Below are 22,502 nucleotides of genomic sequence, written 5' to 3' on the forward strand. Positions count from 1 at the left end.
GCTTAGCTCCAGTAGATTCTAAAGTGGACTGAATTCCAAATAACAAACAGATAATGAGTTTCTGCTCACAGAGACTACTGTCAGCTATCCAAAGTCATTATGGTTAGTTGATCTCATTGATGTTTTCTGCTGGGTAAAAATGTATGTGGTTAACTTCTTTGAAGTCACATTTTCCTGAAACTGCTAGATAACATGAATCAGATTGGCAAAGAAGTATTCTTGTGGTACTAAAACAAGAGATTCTCTTAAAGTTGTTAACTTTTTTCTTGATAATAGCTTTCGTTTTTGGTAAGTTTTCTCATCATCCAAAAAGGCCCCACATGGCTCATACTTTTACAATACCGATGGGTGCTTCTATTCTTGAGAGTTTAATTTCTTTGAGATTTTATGCCTGCTTTATTGCATGTGTTTTATTGTACCTTCACCTGTCTTTTGCCTAAAACATTGAGATTCTACCATGTCAGATTTAATGACTGGATTTTCATGTGTGTATATGTATGTGTGGTTGTTTTCTTTAGTTTTGTTTTTGCCAGTCTTAAATACACACAGTAGGGTCTTCGCACAGGAGGGTAAATCCCTGCGAGGGATGCCTGAGGCTCATATGGGAGTGACTGGAGCAAGTCGGCTGTTAGGCTTTCCATCCAGCTTCCTGCTGATGCATCCTGGGATAGAGTTTGACTCAGCTTGGCTTGGCCCAGCCCTGGGTCTTGTGGATATTCGGGGAATGAATCAGCATCTCTCTCTCTCTCTCTCTCTCTCTCTCTCTCTCTGCATTGCTCTGCCTTCGTAGTGAACAAAAACAAGTGTTTAAAAATAAACATAGGGGCTAGCATTGTAGTACAATGGGCTAAGTCCCCAATTGCTGTATATACTGTGTCAGACGCGTGTTTGAGTCCCAGTTGTTCCACTTCCAATCCAGCTCCCAGCAGATGCATCTGTGAAGGCAGTGGAAGATGGCCCAAGTGTTTGGTTCTTCACCCATGTGGGAGACGAGGCTGGAGATCTCTATACCTGGCCTCAGCCTGAGGCTGGTCTTCCCTGGCTGTTGCAGGGCATTTGGGATGTGAACCAGCACGTGGAAGATCTCCCCTTTTCCCCTCCATGTCTGTATCACTCTGCCTTTTAAATAAATATACACTATAGAAGTTTTGATTTTTCTCTATTAATTCACATAATGCATTAGTCTGTATTTGTACATATACTTAAGGAAAATAAAGTGTAAAAGATTTGTGGATGGGTATCTTTTTTTAAGATTTATTTATTTTTATTGGAAAAGCAGATGTACATAAAGTGGCAGATAAAGAATGATCTTCCATCCATTGATTCACTCCCCAAGTGACCCCAAAGGCCCAGAGCTGTGCTGATTCAAAGCCAAAAGCTAGGAGCCTCCCCCAAGTCTCCCACGGAGTTCCCAAGGCCTTGAGCCATCCTCCGCTGCTTTCCCAAGCCACAAGCAGGGAGCTGGATGGAAACTGGGGCCACCATGACACAAAACAGCACCCACATGAGATCCCGGCACATGAGAGGCAAGGATTTTAGCTACTAGGCCACTGTGCCAGGCCCAAAATGGAATATCTTATTAAAATACTATTCTGCATGATTGAGTACCTACTTTATACATAACTGCTGTGGCTCAACATAGCATCATGGTAGCTATTATGTCTGGAATGCTTGCATGTCACTTAACAGCTGGAAATAACCATGGCCTTTTCTCTATATAATATATCCCTCAAGCTGATATATTATTAGTCTTTATAGAATTAGCTCATGATGCAATATTTTAAATAATTTAATAAACCACATTTGCTGCTTTTATTACATGTTTATCTCTTTAGCATTTGTTTTATTTTAGCCCTACAGATGAGCAAAGTCATTGCTTTAAAAGGTTTCTCAGTTACATTTCAAACTATCATAACTGATACAATTTATCTCCTAAGATTATGAATGTCCATTGCCTAAGTTTTTGTTTGTTCTTAAAATAGGCTTTGGAGATACTCTGTTAGATTAGATCCCGTTTTTACCTCTGACTACCACTAGGGTACAATTTTTTTTAAAAAAAGTAGGTTTTGAAACAGAAGATATAAGTATAACCTAAACCAACCTCCAACCTCTAGTTAACAGTAACATTTTAAAATGTTGTTCACTCCTTTTAAAACTTGGTGATATCATAATCAATAAAAAATAAATTTAAAAAACTTGGTGATATCAGCACTTTAATGCACATTCTATTGTTTTCCAATTTTGTGGCCTTTTTTTAAGTGATTTTACCTATGATTATGGCTTCTAACAAGACAGTCTTTTAAATTTTAATTTAGCATTTTGTTTAAAGATTTATTTTATTTTTATTGGAAAGGCAGATATACAGAGAGGAGAGACAGAGAGGAAGATCTTCCATCCGATGATTCACTCCCCAAGTGAGCACAACGGTCAATGCTATGCCAATCCGAAGCCAGGAGCCTCTTCCGGGTCTCCCACACGGGTGCAGGGTCCCAAAGCTTTGGGCCGTCCTCGACTACTTTCCTGGGCCACAGGCAGGGAGCTGGAAGGGAAGCAGGGCTGCCGGGATTAGAACCGGCGCCCATATGGGATCCCGGGCGTGCAAGGCGAGGACCTTAACCACTGCGCAACCGCGCTGGGCCCAATTTAGTATTTTTTTAATATTTTGATTTTTATTCGGCTATGATTTTTAAATTAAATGGACAAATCTCATTTAGTTTTGTGTCTCAGTGTGGACTTATTTTAAGTACACACTTACTATATAATTAGAAGACACAGAGACACTGACTGAGCCAGGGGAACAACAAGGTCCCAGGCTGATTTGACACTGGTTTTTTTTATATATATATATAATCTTACATAGTTAATTAGGTACAAAGGGTCAAGGATTACAGGAAAGCGGGTAAGACCATTGTTTGCACACTAATATCGTCATCCACCCCCTTCGCCCCGTATCTGGGGTAAGGGGAGAAACAGAGAGAAATCCCACCCAGCCTCCCACCCAGCCCAGGTCTTTAATGTGGGGCATGCTCCGAAGTCCTGCTCAAGCAGTTTTGATAGTTCAACAGTTCTGAATTGCTGCCAGTCTCGCTGTTCTAATCATGATGAAATCTATTCAGAATCCACTGGCTGACATAGTCTCTTCGTGGTTGGGGTTCTGAGATCAGCAGTTCAGTTGAAGGGATCTCCAAAGAAACTTCATCTGAGGTGATCCCAGACCTGATTTTTGTGTGTGCTTACCAGTACAGGGTCCAGCATAGTCCATCGCCCCAATCAGCTTATGTACATGCTGGTTGTTGCAATTGCTGGGTCAGTTCTGTTTCCAGCCCTGTCTTCCACGCGAATCAATGGTTGTTGCTCTCCAGCCCAATCCTGCCCACTTCATACTCGGCCCTAACAAACCAGTGGGACTTGTAGCCTAGTTGGGGCGACTACCCATAACCCCTATCAGTCCTGCCCCCTATCCTGATTCCCCTCACCTGTCTCAGCCTTTGCCTTTGATGCTGTGGCCTAGTATTTCTGGCTCATGCAGACCCGTCAGTGTAAGAGCCTAGTTCGGCACGACCTGTGCTCAATCCTGGTTTTTTTTTGTTATTCCTTGTGAGTTGAGGTTTGCTCAGCGCTGCCCAGTCCATCCCCTTCCAGTTGCAGCTTGGTCCACCCCATATCCTATTTTAGGATGCGTATTCGGGTGCTGCCTTGACCTGCGCAGACCGTCAATTCCTTTACCCTTAACTCATGGTAGGTTCCATGGTCACACTAGTTCAGCCCATCACCACCCCAGCTCACAAGCTAACCAGCGGGACTTGTATTTCCACAGGATTGGGCCCACACTTCCCCCACATAATCTACCCCCGAACCAAGTTCTCTTGCGTGCTGGTTAGTGTCTTGACCCTGCCAAGTGTGGCCTGGACACTGTTCCACCACCCAGTCAGGTACTGGTACCTAGCACTGCCAGACAGGCCCCCATCCACAGCTTTCGTGTAGACTGGTGTGTAGCAGTAGTGATGCTCTATGCTAACAGCCCATCTCAGGATTACCATTTGAGCTGGTCAATCAGTCTGGCCCAAATAGATCTTATGGACACTCCCCTCCAAACCACCAGGTCTCAGTCCCCATACCTGCCAGAAAGTTCAGATTCCCGTGATTCTGGGAATCACCCAGAATTCATCCCTCACCTACATTCGCACTGGCCTTATCCATGGGTGTCCCTAGGCAGCAATTACATATCCTAAAAACCCTAAAGCTTGCTGCTGGGTGGCCAGCAGGCAGAGCCTGGAACCCAATAGGCATACTGGCCATGGAAAGCCTAGGACTCTGTCACTGCCTGGTGGCAGCAACTTTGGCCTGAGTCCCCAGCATTGGGTCCAGCCTGGCTGGGACACTCCCCACAGCCGCCACACTGCAGGGAGCTGCTTTTACCCAGACTCTCCCCTGACAGTGGCAGGGCGGAGCCAGGGCCTTAATCCAATTCCCAAGTTTCCCTCACGGTGTACTTACCCTGGGGAAAGAGATCTCTCGGGCCTGGAGAAAGCCTAGGATGGGTCACGGTCTGTTGGCAGTGACTTTGGCCTGAGTCCCCAGCATTGGGTCCGGCCTGGCTGGGGCACCCTGTACAGCAGGGAGCTGCTTTTGCCCCAACCCCAATGCTGAACCTAAATATTAATTCAGTATTTGAGAACATGAATTCTGGAGTCAAACTATTCTGGTTCACAATTCTACTTCTACCATTACTGTGAGAGCTAGGCAGGATATTTAGTTTCTTTAGGCCTTATTTTCCCCACAACTTATATGGGTAAAATAACATTATCATCTTGAATAGTTAGGGTGAAAAATTAATTCACATATTAAGAATAGTACTTCAAATACAGTAACCACTCAGTGTTATCTATAATTAACAAGAGGAAATATTGACATTTTTTGCTTTTACTGTAATTTAATAACTCTTTAACAGTATTAACTTTTTTGAGAGGCAAAGAGATAAAGAGAACAAATCCCATTATTGTTCCACTTCCCAGTTACCTGCAAATGCCGGAGCTGAGCTAGACCAGAGCATAGCTGGGAACCAGAAATTCAATCCAGGTTTCCCATATGGGCATCAGCACTGCCTTGCAGCATCTGCCTTAGCAAAGAGCTGGAGTCGGGAGCCAGAGGCAGATACAGAACTTACTGATTTACATATAAGATCTTAACCAGTGTCTTTTAACTACTAGAAAAAAAAAACGTGCCCACTTAAGCATCCTTATGAATATTGTATTTGAGAATATTTCAATTTTCTAAATATTCAGTTTGTAATCTTTAATCTCTTATATAAAATATTTTTATATTACTTTATTTGCATTTCACAACTATTAAATGAACTAAATATTTTTGTCTCCTCTTTTATAAAGAATCAAGCTCAACCAAGCTGGTGTTGTAGCCCTGCATATTAAGCCACCACTTGAGATACCAACTTCCTACATCAGTGTGCTGGTCCTGGTTGCTGTGCCCCTCATCTGATTTCCTGCTAATAATTCACGTGGGAATGCAGCAGGTGATGGTCCAAGCATTGGAGCTACTGCCAGTGATGTACAAGACTCACATAGAATTCCTGGGTGCTGGTTTCAACTTGGCCCAGCCTTAGTACTATGAAGAATGTTTAAAGGAGACAGGAAGGCACTTCCTTCCTGGATTGTAAAATCTAGGTGGCATACTAGATCATACCAATATAAACAGTCCAGTGCCAATATAAAGATGTGTGACTAAGAACTGAAGGGTGCGGCTCAGAAGCACCATAATGAGCACATAACGAATGAAACAGTGCATATGGAATTTCTGTATTTCACCGAAGTCTCTGTTGCATTGTCACCTCCAGAAGAAAGGCTTTCTTGACCACCTACTTTTATCTGTGTTTCTTCAGACTACTTCACACATATGGCTATAAACTCAGTATTATTATAAACATGATTTCAATAATTATTGATGATCTCCACTACTAGAATATTACCTTGATTTGTAGTAGACTTGTAACAAGTATTTTGGGAAAATGCAAGTGTAGTTTTTTTTTTTAAGTCTAGCCTCAAGACTAATAATGCATATAATAGAAACATTACTGCGTCTGATATATTGAGTAGTTTATATACATTACAGCACATTGTTTAATCTTGAAAACATTGTGGATATACTGATTTTTCAGATAAAGGAACTGGATCGCAAAAGTTAACTTTCTCGAAACTACAATTCTATTTTCAGGGCTCTGAAGCTTTACAGAAGCTCCTGTGCTGCTGATTATATTCAGGTCAATTAAAGAAAAGGATTCCTTAGAGATTTGGCCTGGGATTAAGACTGTGGTTAGGACACGCATGTCTCACATCAGAGTTAATATCCAGCTCTTGGGTTCAAAATCCAGCTCTGGCTCCTGACTCTAGCTTCTTGCTAATGTAGGTGCCGATAATGGTAGGAGAATGGCTCAAATAATTCTATTCCTACCACTCACTTGGAAGACTTGGACTGAGTTCCTAGTGCCAGGCTTTGGACCCAGCTGATGACCACTATGCATATTTGAGAAATGAATGAATAGAAAGTACTTTTCAGGCCTAGAACAGTAGCCTAGTGGCTAAAGTCCTCGCCGTGAATGCACCAGGATACCATTTGGGCACTGGCTCTAATCCCAGCGGCCCCACTTCCCATCCAGCTCCTGCTTGTGGTCTGGGAAAGCAGTCAAGGATGGCCCAAAGCCTTGGGATCCTGCACTTGTGTGGGAAACCTGGAGAAGGTTCCTGGCTTCTGGCTTCGAATGGGTGCAGCATTGGCCGTTGCGCTCACTTGGGGAGTGAATCATTGGACAGATCTTTCTGTCTCTCCTCCTCTCTGTATATCTGACTTTGCAATAAAAATAAATAAATCTTTAAAAAAAAAAGGAAATACCTTTCTTGCTGCCTCTCTCCAAAATGTTTTTAAATCATTGAACTAATGAGCAATGAATGATCTGTAGGGACAGACATCACTTGAGATAACCTCATCCCATATTAGAATCTCTGGTTTCCAGTCCTGACTGTATTCTGAATTCTAGCTTCCTGATAATGTACATCCAGTCAGAGAGCAGGTGATGGTTTCAGTGGATGGATCCCTGCCACCCAGTTTGGAGACCAAGATTGAGTTCCTGGTCCCTGGTTTCAATCTGACTAAGGCCTGAAGAGAACTAGAAGATGTTTTCTATTTTTCATCTCTCTATCTTACAAATAAAAATTAAGAAGCAAAAGAATCACCTGTAGAAAGTATGTGGGGAAAAAATGTGGTAGTTTAGGCCCATGAGATATTTTCCAGACCTGGGTAACCTAAGGCAGCAAGCCACATACGCCTGGCCTGGCACTGATGAGCCCTACTGAAGCAGCACCTCTGCTCTGCAGGATCCTCAAGCTTGCCCTTCCACCCTGCACGTGACATGAGATAGAGACAGGTTGCGCTGCATCAAACCCCTCCTCAGCTCTTGACCATCCGCATTCTCAAACAGGAGCAATGAACATCTACCCTAACTATGAAAGACTATATTGCCTTATTAAAGACATGCCAAATATCCACAGATACCCAGAGTAGCCCAATGTGATGGAATATGACCTTGGAGTAGCAGTAGGGAGTAGCACCATCATTTGAAACTTGTTTTGTGCAAAAAAATAGCAGCTTGTGCTGAACACAGAAGCAGGTGGAAGCAAAAACGGTCATGTGTGGAGAGGAATGAGGCAGAACTCCAGGCTGGGTGCAGAGCCAAGCACAGGTGCTGTCAGGGAACCTTCATTCCACCCATAAAAATCCCTACTCAGCTCATGTCACTGAAAAAAAATCAGTAGAACATCTTCCCACCACGCTGCTTCCCTTATATCTAGCCTTTAAACCTCAATTAAACTTTTTGGGGGAGGGGTAGAGACACATTAGCCTCCTATCAATTTTTTTTGAATATTTATTTTTATTGGAAAGGGAGATTTATAGAAAGAAGGAAAAACAGAGAGACAGATCTTCCACCCACTTGTTCACCCTCTAAATGGCTGCAAAGGCCTGGAGCTGAGCTGATCTGATGCCAGGAGGCAGGAGCTTTTTCCAGTTCTTCCACATGGGTGCAGGGTCCCCAGGCTTTGGGCCATCCTCTACTGCTTTCCTAGGTCACAAGCAGGGAGCTGGATTAGGAGTGGAGCACCAGGACATGAATTAGCTCCCGAATATGGGATCCTCGTGCTTGGAAGTTGTGGGAAGTCGTCCCCACCCCACCCCCTCTACTTACCCCCCCCCCCCCCCAGGTCTCGGCCTGCCACCTGGTGGGCATGACCTGGAGCTTGTCTGCCCTGGTCTACGGAGTGACTTCCAACCCTGAATATATGGAGAATGTGACCTCTGATATGATTGGAAGGTCAACAGGATTAGGCAAGCCTTTCATCCAATCACAGTGTCATTATTGGGTGAAGGGACTACCAGAAAATGCCCTCTTACCCTCCTTTTCCCTAGACTTTTATCAACCTGGAACTTGGGCTGAATAGAGGAGCATCCCTCACCAGCTTGTCCCCGGTGTTTCTTATGGCCAAAGAACACAATTGCCTCACCCTCGGTGACCTTGGGGGGGAGGTGGCCCTGCTGGCCCCCAAGAACAGGTGAAGGATTAGCAAGTTAAGTCAAAGCACTGGGTCCTCTCCTATCAATTTCTACTTCAAGAGAACCAAAGAACCTGGAATTGTTATCATATCCATGTAATATGTTCATATTAGGACAAGAAAGAGTCCAAAGTGACCCAAAATCTCATAATGTTGTCATGTTACACCTACTGAAGTCACCAGCACTGCAGTAGGCTGAGGTCCAATACATAAAATGTAAATTCAACCAGGAGAATTTACTTGAGAAGGCACTGTATGTGGAGTTGAGACATGACTTAGGCCTGCCTTCTATACCAGGGAGTAGGTTTGAATCCTTAGTACTATGCTCCTGAACCAGCTTCTTCATTATGCTCCTAGGAAAGCAGCAGAAGATGGCCCATGTGCTTGGGTCCCTGCCACCCACATGGGTGAGCTGATGGAATTCCAAGCTCCTGGTTTCAATCTGGCCCAGTCCATGCCATTATAGCCATTTCAGAGAGTGAACCATCTGATGCAAGATTTTCTCTCTCTTTTTGTGTTTTTGGTCGTTCTGCTTTTCAGATAAAATATTTTTTTATATTTTTTAAAGGATTTATTTATTTTTATTACAAAGTCAGATATATAGAGAGAGGAGCAGTGACAGAGAGAAATGTCCTTCGTCCGATGATTCACTCCCCAAGTGACTGCAACAGCCATTGCTGTGCCAATCCGAAGTCAGGAGTCTTTCCGGGTCTCCCACATGGGTGCAGGGTCCCAAGGTTTTGGGCCATCCTCCACTGCTTTCCCAGACCACAAGCAGTGAGCTGGATGGGAAACAGGGCTGCCAGGATTAGAACCGGCATCCATATGGGACTCCGGTGGGTTCAAGGCAAGGACTTTAGCCGCTAGAGCATCACACTGGGCCCTAAAATAAATATTTTAAAAACAAAAACAAAACAAGAAAGAAAATTAAAAATACCTATCTTTCCTAGACACTTGCCATAAAACTATTTTACCAGTTTTGTTCATGCACACGTCTATATACTTACAGATCTTTTCTAGATGTAATTGCTAGCTAAAGGCAACACACACGTGGAAAAAAGAAAAACCTCCCCAAATGAATTTACCTCACAACACAGAAATTTGAAAATAACGTAAATACATGAAATAAGTTCAATAGACTTTGGATGTCAGGACTTAAATACCTGTCAAAAGACAAAATTCACAACCAATTAAAGATCTTATTTTGCTTTATTTTTATTCTAGGATTGGGAAATAATATGTTCCAGAGAACAGAATAAATGTTCCAGTGGCAGAGGAAAAGAAGTTTCAGGTACAGCTTAGAAAAAACTTTAGAAGAAAGAAACGAAAATAACAAAAAGCAGCTTGGTCATTTCCAAGTTGCTTTCCTTAGAAATGGGGAAGACGGAACAATAGGAAAGTAGCTTATTGCCTTACATCATGTTACTTCAGTTCACCTATTTTGTATTAGGATTAAGGTAGAGGGAACTTCTTTATCATACTGAATAAAACAGACCAGTGTTGGAAAGTTGGCTGTTGTTTCTCTAATCCTGACTTCTCAGTCAATGAAACAGTTTGATCACTTAGAGTTTCAGCATAAGCGACTGTTTTAATATTTAGTTTGATATTTGTACTTGCCCAGCACAGGAGCCTAGTCCAAAACAATGGTGTTCTATAATTTTTATTTAACACATTCCTCCAATTTTTAAAAACTTATTTATCTGAAAGGCAGAGAAGGGAGACAGAAAAAGTCTTCAATTTGCTGGTTCACTCCTTAAATGGTCCCAAGTTGTGAGGTCAGGTCAGTCTGAAGCCAAGATCTAGGAGCTTCCTCCAGGGGCACAATTTGTTGCTGTCCTAGGCACATTATCAAGAAGCTGGATCTGAAGTGGAGCAGCCAGGACATGAACTGGTGCTCATACAGGATGTTGATGCTGCAGGTGGCAGTTTTATCTGTTATGCCAAGGTGCCAGTCCAACACCCCAAATTTAATTAAAGGTTTAGGTGGAAGTTCATGGAAGCACATCTTGGTTTTCATTATTACATAATGAGTGTGTACATTCTTTTTGTCTAAAGAAATAAATGTAGGGACAAGAATTGTGGCACAGCCAACTCAACCATCACTTATAACACCAACATTCCATATTGGAGCAATGCTTCCAGTCCTGGCTACTGTTTCAAATCACCTTTCTAGTAATGTGCTTAGGCGGACAATGGATTATGAACAAAGTACTTGGGTCCCTGCCCCCCTGCCCTCCTTGGGAAAGTCAGTGAAAGTCCCTGCCCCCCTGCCCTCCTTGGGAAAGTCAGTTTCAGGTTTTGGTGTGGTTCATCCCCAGCTATTGTGATCATTTGAGTGAACCAATGGATGGAAGATCTCTATCTCAGTCTCTGTCTTTCTATCACTTGGTCATCCAAATAAACAAATCTTTAGAAGGAGAATTGTTAAGGGATGAGAATTGACTGCCTTCCATAGTATGAAAGAGGAGTCTAGAATGACAACATTTGGTGATCTTTGTCTAACCTTGCCCATAGGGAATGCCATAATATGATTTTAGATCCCCCTGACCATTATTGGAGATGGTTGCTTGAGAATAACAATCATACAACTAATACACTTTGTTTTGGTTATAGACTCAACAAGCAACCATGTAATAAACATGATCTTCCCACACTGATTTCCATGCTGGGCTGATTAGGAAACATGGCTACCCAAGCTACAATAATTACGTTTCTCAGAGTCCATTTTTTAAATGGTGTTAAATTTTTTTATTTGCTCACTTGCTATAATTGTCCTTTCTGATTTAAGCTACGGGAAAGCTATCCCGTGGACTAGGTTTTGTGTCCTGAGATTGTGCTGATTGCTGAGGAAATGCTATGCTTACAGGAGTTGTCTGAGTAGTTCATCAACCTCCCCCAGGGCTGACCAGTTACCTTTTTTTCCCCAATTTTTTTCCTTTATTTTTGTCAATTTTTACAGTTACTTAGGGCAAAAAAGTTCAAGGGCTACAGAAAAGTGGGTAAGACTATTATTTCCACATTGGTTTTTTTTTTCCTGTATCTGGGGTAAAGGGAGAGATAAGGGGAGAAGTCCCACCCAGTCTCCCATCCATCCCAGGTCCCTGATGTGGGGCATGCTCCAAGGGTCCTGCTCAAGTGGTTTTGATAGTTCAACAATTATGGATTGCTGCCAATCTCACCATTCCAAGAACAATGAAGTTGCTGCAGAATCCACTGATTGACATAGTCCACCTTAAGAGTCTCTGTTTGCCCAGTTTTTCACTGCCAATATATGGCTGGGGTAGTTGATTGATTTGTTCTGTCCTCTGTTGTGATGCCAGGTATCCTCTGCAGGTTCTGACAGACCTCCATATCCTCCTTGTGCAGCTGGTTATGCTGTCCACTGCTCTGTCTGAGCCTCTAAGGAGGCTCAACTCTGGCACTTGCACTCCATGGCAGACCATGGATTCTGAGTCTGGCAGTTTGATTGGGGAGATCCTGAAAGAAACTTTGTCTGAGGTGATCCCAGAGCAGACTCTTGCATGCACCTGCAAGAACAGGGCCCGGTATAGTTCATTGCCCCCATCAGCTGGTGGTTGTGATTGCTGGGTTGGTTCTGTTTCCAGCCCTGTCTTCCACTGGAACCAATGGGTGTTGCAGTTCAGCCTGACCAGGTACCTTTCTCCTCCAACTACATTGTTGGACACCTATCCATTAGTGTACTTTATTATTTTTCAGAAAACTGAGCCATTTTAATGTGTTGGGTTTATTTGTGCTTTTTTTTTTTACAGTTTAACCAGCCATTCTCTTGATGACTATAGATAAATAAGGTAGTTTGGTACTATTCAGAAGCATCAGTGCAGTGGTAGTTTTCTCATTCAGTGTGCAGTCTTCAATAATGGTAAAGAGTTATTTATATGAAACATATCAAATAGTAACTACATTTATGTATCCATCACTTTCAGGATTGTTAGCAACCTGGGCATATTTCTTTTGAATAACGTTACCTCCTTGTGTCAAAAGCTCCAACTCAATGACAGTGCCTTTTGTTTATAGCAGCCAAAGTTGTATATACTGAGCACGATGGATTATTTCTTATATCAGATATACTGGCAGCAGGCAAAAGGTGGCTTTCACTTTAGAGTGTTTTACATGGGCCCTCTTGAAACACAAGCCTAAATACATGGAGTGTCCTCTAAAGTTTTTAAGCATTTCAGGTATCTTGAAGAAAACCATGGTTGTAGCTTTATAAAACTAGACAATAAAGTAGTGATACCCATACTGCAAGGAAGCCTGTTAAGTAGTTTCAAAATTATCCCCAACAGTTAGACAGTTTGCTCCATGAGTATTGTATGTTCTGATAAGGACTTGGAGGATACTTGCTTCCCCTAAAACATAACAGCCCTCCTGAGGAATGCCCATATGTGAGCTAACGATCTCGACTACTGGACTTCAAAATACATAGGAACTCAAGAGTTTGCCAGACATTTGAGAGCTGGGTGAAGGTAGGTTGCAGTCTATCAGCAGCTGCTGTGACAGGGCTGTACTGTCAGTGACTGTAACTGACAGCACGGGCTGCACCAGGGCCACAACCTGCTAATATTTGAGCTTATCTCCCAGGCTACACTTATCTGCCAACTCTAAGGTTGAGAGACCCTTACTTATTGTGCCATCAGGGATTTCCAACACATTAGGGGACTTTCCACCTCAAACATTAATTAAACTTAATTTTCCACAGTGGCTTGATTCTGTCCTTTCGTGCAAGTAGGCTTCAGTAGTTTTAGAATTCCTTTACTATATGATTGATGTACCTCATCTACCAAAGGTATTCTCTATGAGATTTGTTCTTCCCTCTTTGAGTATAAGGAAGAGAGTTATCTTTACTTTGGCAATGTGATCTATGAAATCACACTTTGACATCTCCTAGGTTAGCCATACAAAATTACCATTTAAAGTTTTTAGGAAAAAATTAAAGATCTGTATCAAAAACTTGCTAAGTAGGGAAACCTCTTTTTAAAAGTTTTATTTCTATTTATTTGAAAGACACACACACAGAGAAATCTCCCATTTGCTGGTTCACTCTTCAAGTGGTTGCAATGGTCAAGACTGAACCACACCAAACTTAGGAACTTAGAGCTTCAATCGGGTCTCATTCATGAGTGGGTGGGGTGGCAGTCCAAGCACATGGCCCAACCTCTGTTGTGTTTCCTAGGCCAATAGCAGTGAGCTAGATTGGAAGTGGAACATTCAGGATAGGACTGGGCACCCATATCGGACGCTGGAGTTACAGGCTATGGCCTTGCCTATTGTTTCACAATCTCCTGAAAGAGATTTTGGAAACACATGGGAGAATTGGAAGATATCAGTAATCATTTCTGCACATTAAAAACCAGTTGGAAAGGTAGCAGGACTGAAGAATGCCCTAGAGAGCCCTGAGAAACCTCACTGCCATCAGTGGCCTAATGATCATTACACCTGGTGGGAGCTGTAGCTGCCATAGACAGCCCCATTCACCGTCGCCACAACTTTGCAGTGATACTGATACCCCAGCCGGGCACCAGGAGTAGTGGTGCAGGGAGCGGGGGCTTGTGTGGTACCTATTGGTAGGGAGAAGTGGGTCATAGCAACCAAGGTTTTGGGAAGAGTAAAATGGTTCATTGTAAGAAATCGATGTGGTTTCATCAACAGAAATGATGGTAAGGAAGACGTTTTTGTACACCAGACTTCCATAAAGCAGTACCTGGGCAATACCTTTGCAGTGTAGGTGATAGAGAGACTATGGAGTGTTGTTGAAGGAGAGAAGGGTGCATGTGGAGTCTGCTAATGTACCGGTGAAGGAGACCTAACCATCAGAGTTATGGAAATAGTTACTGGGACAAAAAGTCTCCAGGTACAAAATAGATGGGCCTGCCAAAAGGAAACTATACAAGGCATATTCTACAAAACATCCATGATGGATAAGGATACCAAAGAAAACCTTCTAGATAAAACATTATAATCTCCTATTTAGTTCCTGTACTGCAGCCAGATTTTAAACCCAAAACCCCATTGACTGATGATGCTAGGCACCTGGAGGAAAGAACCACGGCAGGCAGTGTGGATAGGATTCCTCAGTCTTCCATGAAGGGATCGACAGCTGTTCTTCTTTTTTTGGCAATTATATGCCTTGAAACGAGGAATATTCGAACATTTCTAGTATTGTTAGGTTCTGGTCTACCTTGAAACTAAGACCCAGCACCCTGGCATTATTTGAGCTTCCCTCTGCCCCCGAGCCAGTGAAGCCACTCTGCACAAATCCACAGAGCAGGTACAACCAAAATAGACATACTTAGTAATTGGACTCTTGGCCCGTGGGGGAAAAAAAACTATGATAGTGGCAATAATTCCGTTGCATCACCTAGTTAGGTGGAAATTGACCATTGTTTTTGCAAATTAAAAATGCTTCGATGTCTACTCCACCTGGAAACAGAATTTCATTTTAGAGCACATATATTTCTTTCTGAGAAGAAACGCTGGAGTGATTGCTCTCAGTTGTGTAAATGTGAGAAAAGAGACACCCATTGCCCTTTATTTTGTGTCTTGCAGAGGTTACCCTTTCTAATAACTCTTGGTATGCAATTTTCTTTATAGAAAGCAGTTTCCTGTGTAAAAAGAAACCAAGACCTTGACCCTGTCTCTTTTGACATGCCAATTCATTAAAATCTATGTAATAAATTAGATGGCCCCAACTGATGCCTGCTGGCAGAGAAGGGCAGAAAACCACCAAGAATTAATCCTGAAGAGAGGGGTCATGAAATGTGGAGGCACATGGTCAAAATCTATCAGCAAAAGGAGACAATGAGAATCTAACCTCCCCATCTCACACCTTGCTTGTTTCACAGGGTATCTTCCTCAGTATGTTAAAATGCTGTCATTAATGTGGGGTGTGGGTGCTTCAACCAACAGGATAAATGCTTGCTGTACAGTACAATATTTGAATATGAATATAAACATGGCATGATCCAATTGAATCAGGCAATTAGCGTTTCTACTTTCTTATCTTTCTTTATTTGAAGTGTATCAACTCTTGTCTTCTATTTCTCTATATAGTATGTAAAACATTGCTGGGAACTAAACTCATTTCAACGTGTTGTGGAACTCTAGAACATATTTTCTGTTAAAGATGTACTTATTTGTTTGAAAAGCAAAGTTGTAGAGGGAGTCACAGTGGGGTAAGGAGAGGCAGAGATGGCGAGAACAGCCCTTCACTCATTCACTCACCAAATGGCCCACATGGCTGGAAATGGGCAGGGTGAAGCCAGGATCCTGAACCTTCATGTGGGTCTCCTACATGGGTAGCAGGGGTCTAACTGCTTATGTCATTATTTGTTAACTTTCCCAGGTTCACTAGCAGGAAGCTGGATTGGAAGTAGAGCACTTGGGACTTGAACAGGTATTCAAATGGGATGCTGTCATCACCCTAGAATGTGTTTCTTCCATTTTAATTCTCTTTATTTAACTTTCCTTATTTTGTCATGTTGCCCTTTCAAACATATTTCTTTTTTTCAATAATTATTTTTAGTTTTGATGATTTTATATAGTTGACTTAGCGTGATAAGGGTCAAGGGCTACAGGGAGGTGGGCAAAATCATTATTTCCACATTCTCTTTTTTCCTTCCTGTATTTGAGGGAAGGGAAAATATGAGGGAAGCCACACCCAACCTCCCAAATGCCTCTCTACCCAGGGGTGGAGGTCAGCAACCTGACACCACCTCAGGGTCCCCGATCTGAGGCATGCTCTGAGGGTCCTGGTCAAGAGGTTTTGATAGCTCAACATGTCTCAATTATTGCCAATCTCACCATTCCAAGAACAATGAAATCTCTCCAGAACCCGCTGGTAATACAAAGGATGATTTCATAAATTTCCACAGTACGTAAGCAATTTCCCATGTGTGCCTATGGACTAGACCTGAGAAGAGGAAGTGTTGGGTAAAAGTTCATGTGCAAGTGTGATTTTTCATAGTTACTATAAAACAGCAGGCAGCAGTCAAGGTAATTAGCATTTTCCGTAGCATATGGTAGTGCCTGCTGCCTCATATTCTAACAGAAAAAGTAAGTTATCAAACTTTGATGCTATTGTAATTTAATGAAATACAGTATTACAATGTCATTTTCATTTGTGTGCATCTTCCAATCAATAAAATTCAAGGTTTCTTTCAGTTTTAAAGAATAAAATGGGAGTCGGGACTGGTACAGTGATTCATGAACACATTCCCACTCCTCTACGGGATTGAGGAACCACCACCGTCTAGGCGGAGCACTGATGGTGGCTGCAGTGGTTGAATCATATACTCATTCACTCTCCAAATGGCCCATATTCCTGGAAATGGGGCAAGGTGAAGCCAGGGTCCTGAAACTCCATTTGGGTCTCCTACATGGATAGCAGGGGCCAAAGTGCTTACCTGTCTCTCTATGTGGCACATGCAATTCACTGGTTCTATCAGGAAAATAGCTTCATGGTTCCCACTAGCTGGATTAAAAAACAAGATTCATCTATTTTCTCAATGGATGCAGAGAAATCATTTAATAAAACATGATATTCTTTCATGATAAAAACCTTAAATAAATTGGATATGGGGAATGTTTCTCAACACACTCAGGCAACATACAAAAACCAAATGCCAGCATTCAAGAGCTCAAGAATGTGAAAAAGGAGGCATTCCCACTAAGATCTAGAACCAGAAAAGAATGCCCAGTCCCACTGCTACTATTCAATATAGTCCTGGATGTTTTAGTGTGATGACCTTAAGGTGGACTCCAGGAATGTCACCAATGGTATGACTTTTCCAACCAAATCCATTCACCAGGACTCCATTGTTTTCCTCGATAAGGTTGAGGCAGCCACTGGTGGGCACAGCGAGTCCTGGATGTTTTAGAGAGAGCCATTCAGTAAGGAAAAGAAAACAAAGGGATACAAATTGGAAAGGTGGGGCTTGGCGCGATAATGTAATGGTTAAAATCCTCGCCTTGCACGCACTGGGATCCCATATGGGCGCCGGTTCTAATCCCAGAAGCCCCGCTTCCCATCCAGCTCCCTGCTTGTGGCCTGGAAAAGCAGTCCAGGACAGCCCAAAGCCTTGAGATCCTGCACCTGCATGGGAGACCTGGAAGAGCTCCTGGCTCCTGGCTTCAGATTGGCTCAGCTCCAGCCATTGCGGCTGCTTGGGGAGTGAATCACTGAGTGGAAGATCTTCCTCTCTGTCTCTCCTCCTCTCTGTATATCTGCCTTTCCAATAAAAATAAATAAATCTTAAAAGAAATTGAAGGCAGAGAGATCCCTGTTTGAAAATAACATATTTCTCTATAAAGCGGAACAAAAAGACAATTGGAACTTATGAGAGTTTGGTAAAGTTGTATGATGTAAAATTAATAGCTTTTGTATATGTAGGCAAGTAATGGCTGAGAAAGAGCTTATAATTTCAGACCCATTCACAATAGCTGCAAAAAATTTAAATACCTCAAAATGAATTTAATCAAGGATGTGGAGGATCTCTACAGGGAAAATTTAAAAACATTAAAGAAAAAATAATCTCCCCCCTTATCCCAGATACAGAAAATAATAATAATAATAATAATAATAATTTGGAAACAATGGTCTTACCTACAAAGTAAAAAGAAAAAAGAAAAGAAAAAATAGAAGACAGCAAAACATGGAAAAATCTGCCATGTATGTGGATTAGAATTAGTAAAATCAAAAAGTCTAAGCTGCAAAAATCAGTTTATAGATTCAATGCAATCTCAATCAAAATACTTATGACATTCCTCTCAGATCTGGACAAAATGATGCTGAAATTCCTATGAAAGTACAAGAGACTCCAAATACTAAAGCAATCTTAAAAAAAAAAAAAAACTAGAGGTGTCAAAATATCAAACTGCAAGATTTCCTTAGGGCAACTGTAATCAAAACAGCCTGGCGTTGGCACAAAAACAGACATGTGGATCAATGGAACAGAATGAAATCCCAGAAATGAACCCACATACATACAGTCAACTAAGTTTGTCAAGTAAACCAAAATCAATATAGGAAGAAATGACAGTATCGTCAACAAATGGTAAAACTTGGATCTTATTTGCAAAAGTATCAAAGAAGACCCTTACCTTAGCCTTATACCAAAATCAACTCTAAATAGATCAAGGATCTAAATCTATGGTATGACCCATTTAAGTTATCGGACAAAACAACAGGGGCATTTTGCAAGACATAGTTATAGGCAAAAACTTCTTGGAAAACACCACAGAAACACAGTCAATGAAAGCAAAAATAAACAGATGGCATTATATCTAGTTAAGAAACTTCCGTATTGCAAAGGAAATAGTCAACAAAATGAAGAGGCACCTAATAAGATGTGACAAATTATTTGCAACCTACACATCTAATAGAGGATTAATATACAGGATCTCTAAAAAGCTCAAGAAACTTAACAACAAAACAAATAATCCATTTCAGACATGTATAAAGGACATGAACAAGCATTTTTAAATGGATGAAATTCAACATGGCTTACAGCTATGAAAAAAAAAATGCTCAGTTTCATTGGCCATCAAGGAAATGCAAACAAAAATCACAATCAGGTTTTACCTTGCCCGTCAGAATGGGTATTATACAATAATAAGAAAACAATAAATGGTGGCCAGGAGATCCCTCAGATATCTGAAAACAAATATACCATATGTACAACCATCCCATTCCTGAAAATTTTTCTCAGCAAAATGAAATCAGCAAATGAGAGAGTTATTTCTATCCCCATATTACAGCAGCTCAGTTCATAATTGCTAAGATACGGAATTAACATAGATGCCCATCAACTGATGACTGGATAAAGAAAATGTACATTTATTCCATGGAGTACTACTCTTCTATAAAAAGAATGAAATTATACTGTTTGTAACAAAATGGATCCAAATTGAAACCATTATGCTTAGTGAAATAAGCCAGTTCCAGTAAGACAAGCAGTATGTTTTCCCTGCTCTGTGATAACTAAGACATAGAGATAAAAAAAAAAAAAAAGAAAGTAACCTTTTTTAAAGATTTATTTTTATTGGAAAGGCAGAAGATTTATGGAGAGAAGGAAAGACAAAAAGAAAGATCTGCCATCCACTGGTTTATTGCCCAAATGGCCGCAACAGCCAGAGCTGAGCTGAATTGAAGCCAGGAGCTAGGAGTTTCTTACGGGTCTCCCCTGTGAGTGTAGGATCCCAAGGCTTTGGGGTATTCTCTACTGCTTTCCCAAGCAACTGGCAGGGAGCTGAATAAGAAGTGGGGCAGCTGGAACATGAACTGGTATCCATATGGCATCCTTGTGCTTGCAAGTTGAGGATTTAGCCATTGAGCCATTATGCCAGACCCCAAAAACGTAGTGTTTATGAGAGAGGTTAACATCTGGGATTTGATTATTTATAGGCTTTGTCTGTACTCCTAAGGAACAGTAGGGTGGGGTTTTTTTTTCCTATTTTGTATGTTGATATTTTACTTACTGAAAATTAAGCTTGTGATTGCAAGCTTGTGTTAAGCTTGTGATTGCAAAGTGAAATGAAAATATATCATAGTAAAAATTAGGGGGAAATGGGAGGAGATGGGAAAAAGAAGGGCTCTGGGAAATTCTGGCAGGAGCAAGAGTGGGATAGGAAGTGTCATTGTGCTTATAAATCTGTATTGTAAATTATGTGAAACTTATTCACTACCTATAAATAAATAAAATTAACTTTAAAAAAGAAAAAGAGAATTACAAAGGGGTTGGTACTATGGCACAGCACGTTAAGCCACCACCTATCTGTAGCATCATCATCTCAAATGGGTGTAGGTTTGTGTCCAGGTGCTTTGGCTCCAGCTTCACGTATGGGTAACTGGGAGGGAATTCCTGTGTCCTGGTTTTGGCCTGCTGCAGACTTGGCTATGCATCCATTTGGACACTCTGCCTTTCAAACAAACAAAAATTTTTACTTAAGATTTTTTGGGTGAAATGTGTTCATATCATTGTCTATTTCTACTTTATTTGGCCTTTCATTGACTTTAGAAGTTCTTATGCAATAAGTATACCTTTTTATATGAATTGCAAATATTTTTTCCAGTTTCATTGTTTGTCATTTATATGAACATCTAATGGCTTTTCCTCTCGGGATTTTTTTTAATGTAGGTGACTCATTTTGTCAAGCTTATCTTTGATGACTTGCAAATTTATCTCATACTAGGGAAGCCTTATCCCACTCTAAAACTGTTCTGTATTTTAAAATCTCTCTTTTGGTCCCAGTGCAATGGTTCAGTGACTATCCTAGCCTTGCACATGCCAGGATCCCACATTGGCACCTGTTTGTGCTCTGTCTGTTGCAACCACTTGGGGAATGAACCAGCAGACAGAAGATCTTTCTATCTCCTTCTGTCTGTAAATCTGCCTTTCCAATAAAAATAAGTAAAATTGAGAAATCTCTTTTATAAGATTATATGCTTTTACATTTTATATCTAAATCTTGGTGTTATTTAGGATATTTGATATTAGACTGATGTTATATGAAGTGCCAGTTCTTTTGAACAGCATGGTTCATAGCTTTCTTTGCTATTCATTATTCAACATGTTTTCCTGGTTCATTTATTATTGTATACTTTCTCCAAAGTTGCATCTAGAGCAGTTCTATCCAAGTCTGTTTTTTGCCTGAAAAATGCTGTTGATCAATTCTCCCTTTGAGTTGGGAGAGTGAAAGCAAGATTCCACAGCACCAAACTGTTGCCCTGCTTGCTGTGGCCACGTGGAGTCCCAGCCACTCAACGCAGCAGTGCCAGCGCTGCTCAAACCACAGCCCATTCCAGGTACCACCCAAACTCCCCTTCTGTGTCCTGCTAACTCTCCCTTTATGGTCACTGCTACTCCTCCAGAGCCATTCCATATAGTGAGAACTGCAAATTCTCTGATTTTGCAACTAATAATACAAGCCAGCTAGAACTATCCAATACAGTTGCAGGTTGTGCCCCCACAACGACCTTTAGGTCACCATGATGGCATTACAATAAAATCACAGTGGGTAACACACCTACTCCCACGATGCACGTAAAACCATGATACTTCTGATATTCCCATAAAAAGGCACAGGAAGGCACAGTCATCATATGTACAGCTCATCAAATGTAAAGTCCTCCCTCACATTCCACCCTCTTTGAATATTCAAGTTAGTCTTGCCCCAGATAGCATCACCTATGCCCCCATGTGGTTTAACAAGACAGTCCTAACTCTTGTTCATTGTAGTCATTCTTCCTCCAACTTGCTCTCACTCATTTCCTGTGTGCTTTTGCTTTAAGTTGATCTTGCATGTCTGCTCATCTTTATCTATATCTCTTAAAAGGAGACAAGAACCTAGACCTGGCCTAACTAGAAATCACTCCACAACACCTTGACTGCCCGATCACTTATTACTTGGGAGCTGTATATATGTATACACATATATACATATATACATACACACATATACATGCCTACACACATATGATAATGTTGGGATGGATATATTCTCCTTGTCATAACCACCACATAAGACTGTAATATGAAATATATGCGGATCAGCTTCTACAATGAGAATGTCTGTTCTGCCTGTGCTTCATTAGCTATGTTCCCTTGGTTTCTTCACCTCACTAGCTCTTTCCTTATCTGTAAATTGAGACTGTTGCTAGGATTTGCTGAGGGAGGGCCTGTAGTATAACATGTGTGCATTGGTGCTTGGCAAACATTCAAGGTTCTGTAACCATTGGCCATTATGATGATTACCTTGCTGTAGCTTGTGAGAGAAAGGAAAATGGCTATGGTCAAAGGCAGCTTGAAAAATAAGGGACCTTTGAGTTTGATTTAGAAACGAACTTAACCTCTATGAAGATAGACAAAGAAA

This window comes from Ochotona curzoniae, unplaced genomic scaffold (genome assembly GCF_017591425.1).
Source record: "Ochotona curzoniae isolate NIBS_2020 unplaced genomic scaffold, NIBS_Ocur_1.0 scaffold_4506, whole genome shotgun sequence".
Classification (NCBI taxonomy): domain Eukaryota; kingdom Metazoa; phylum Chordata; class Mammalia; order Lagomorpha; family Ochotonidae; genus Ochotona; species Ochotona curzoniae.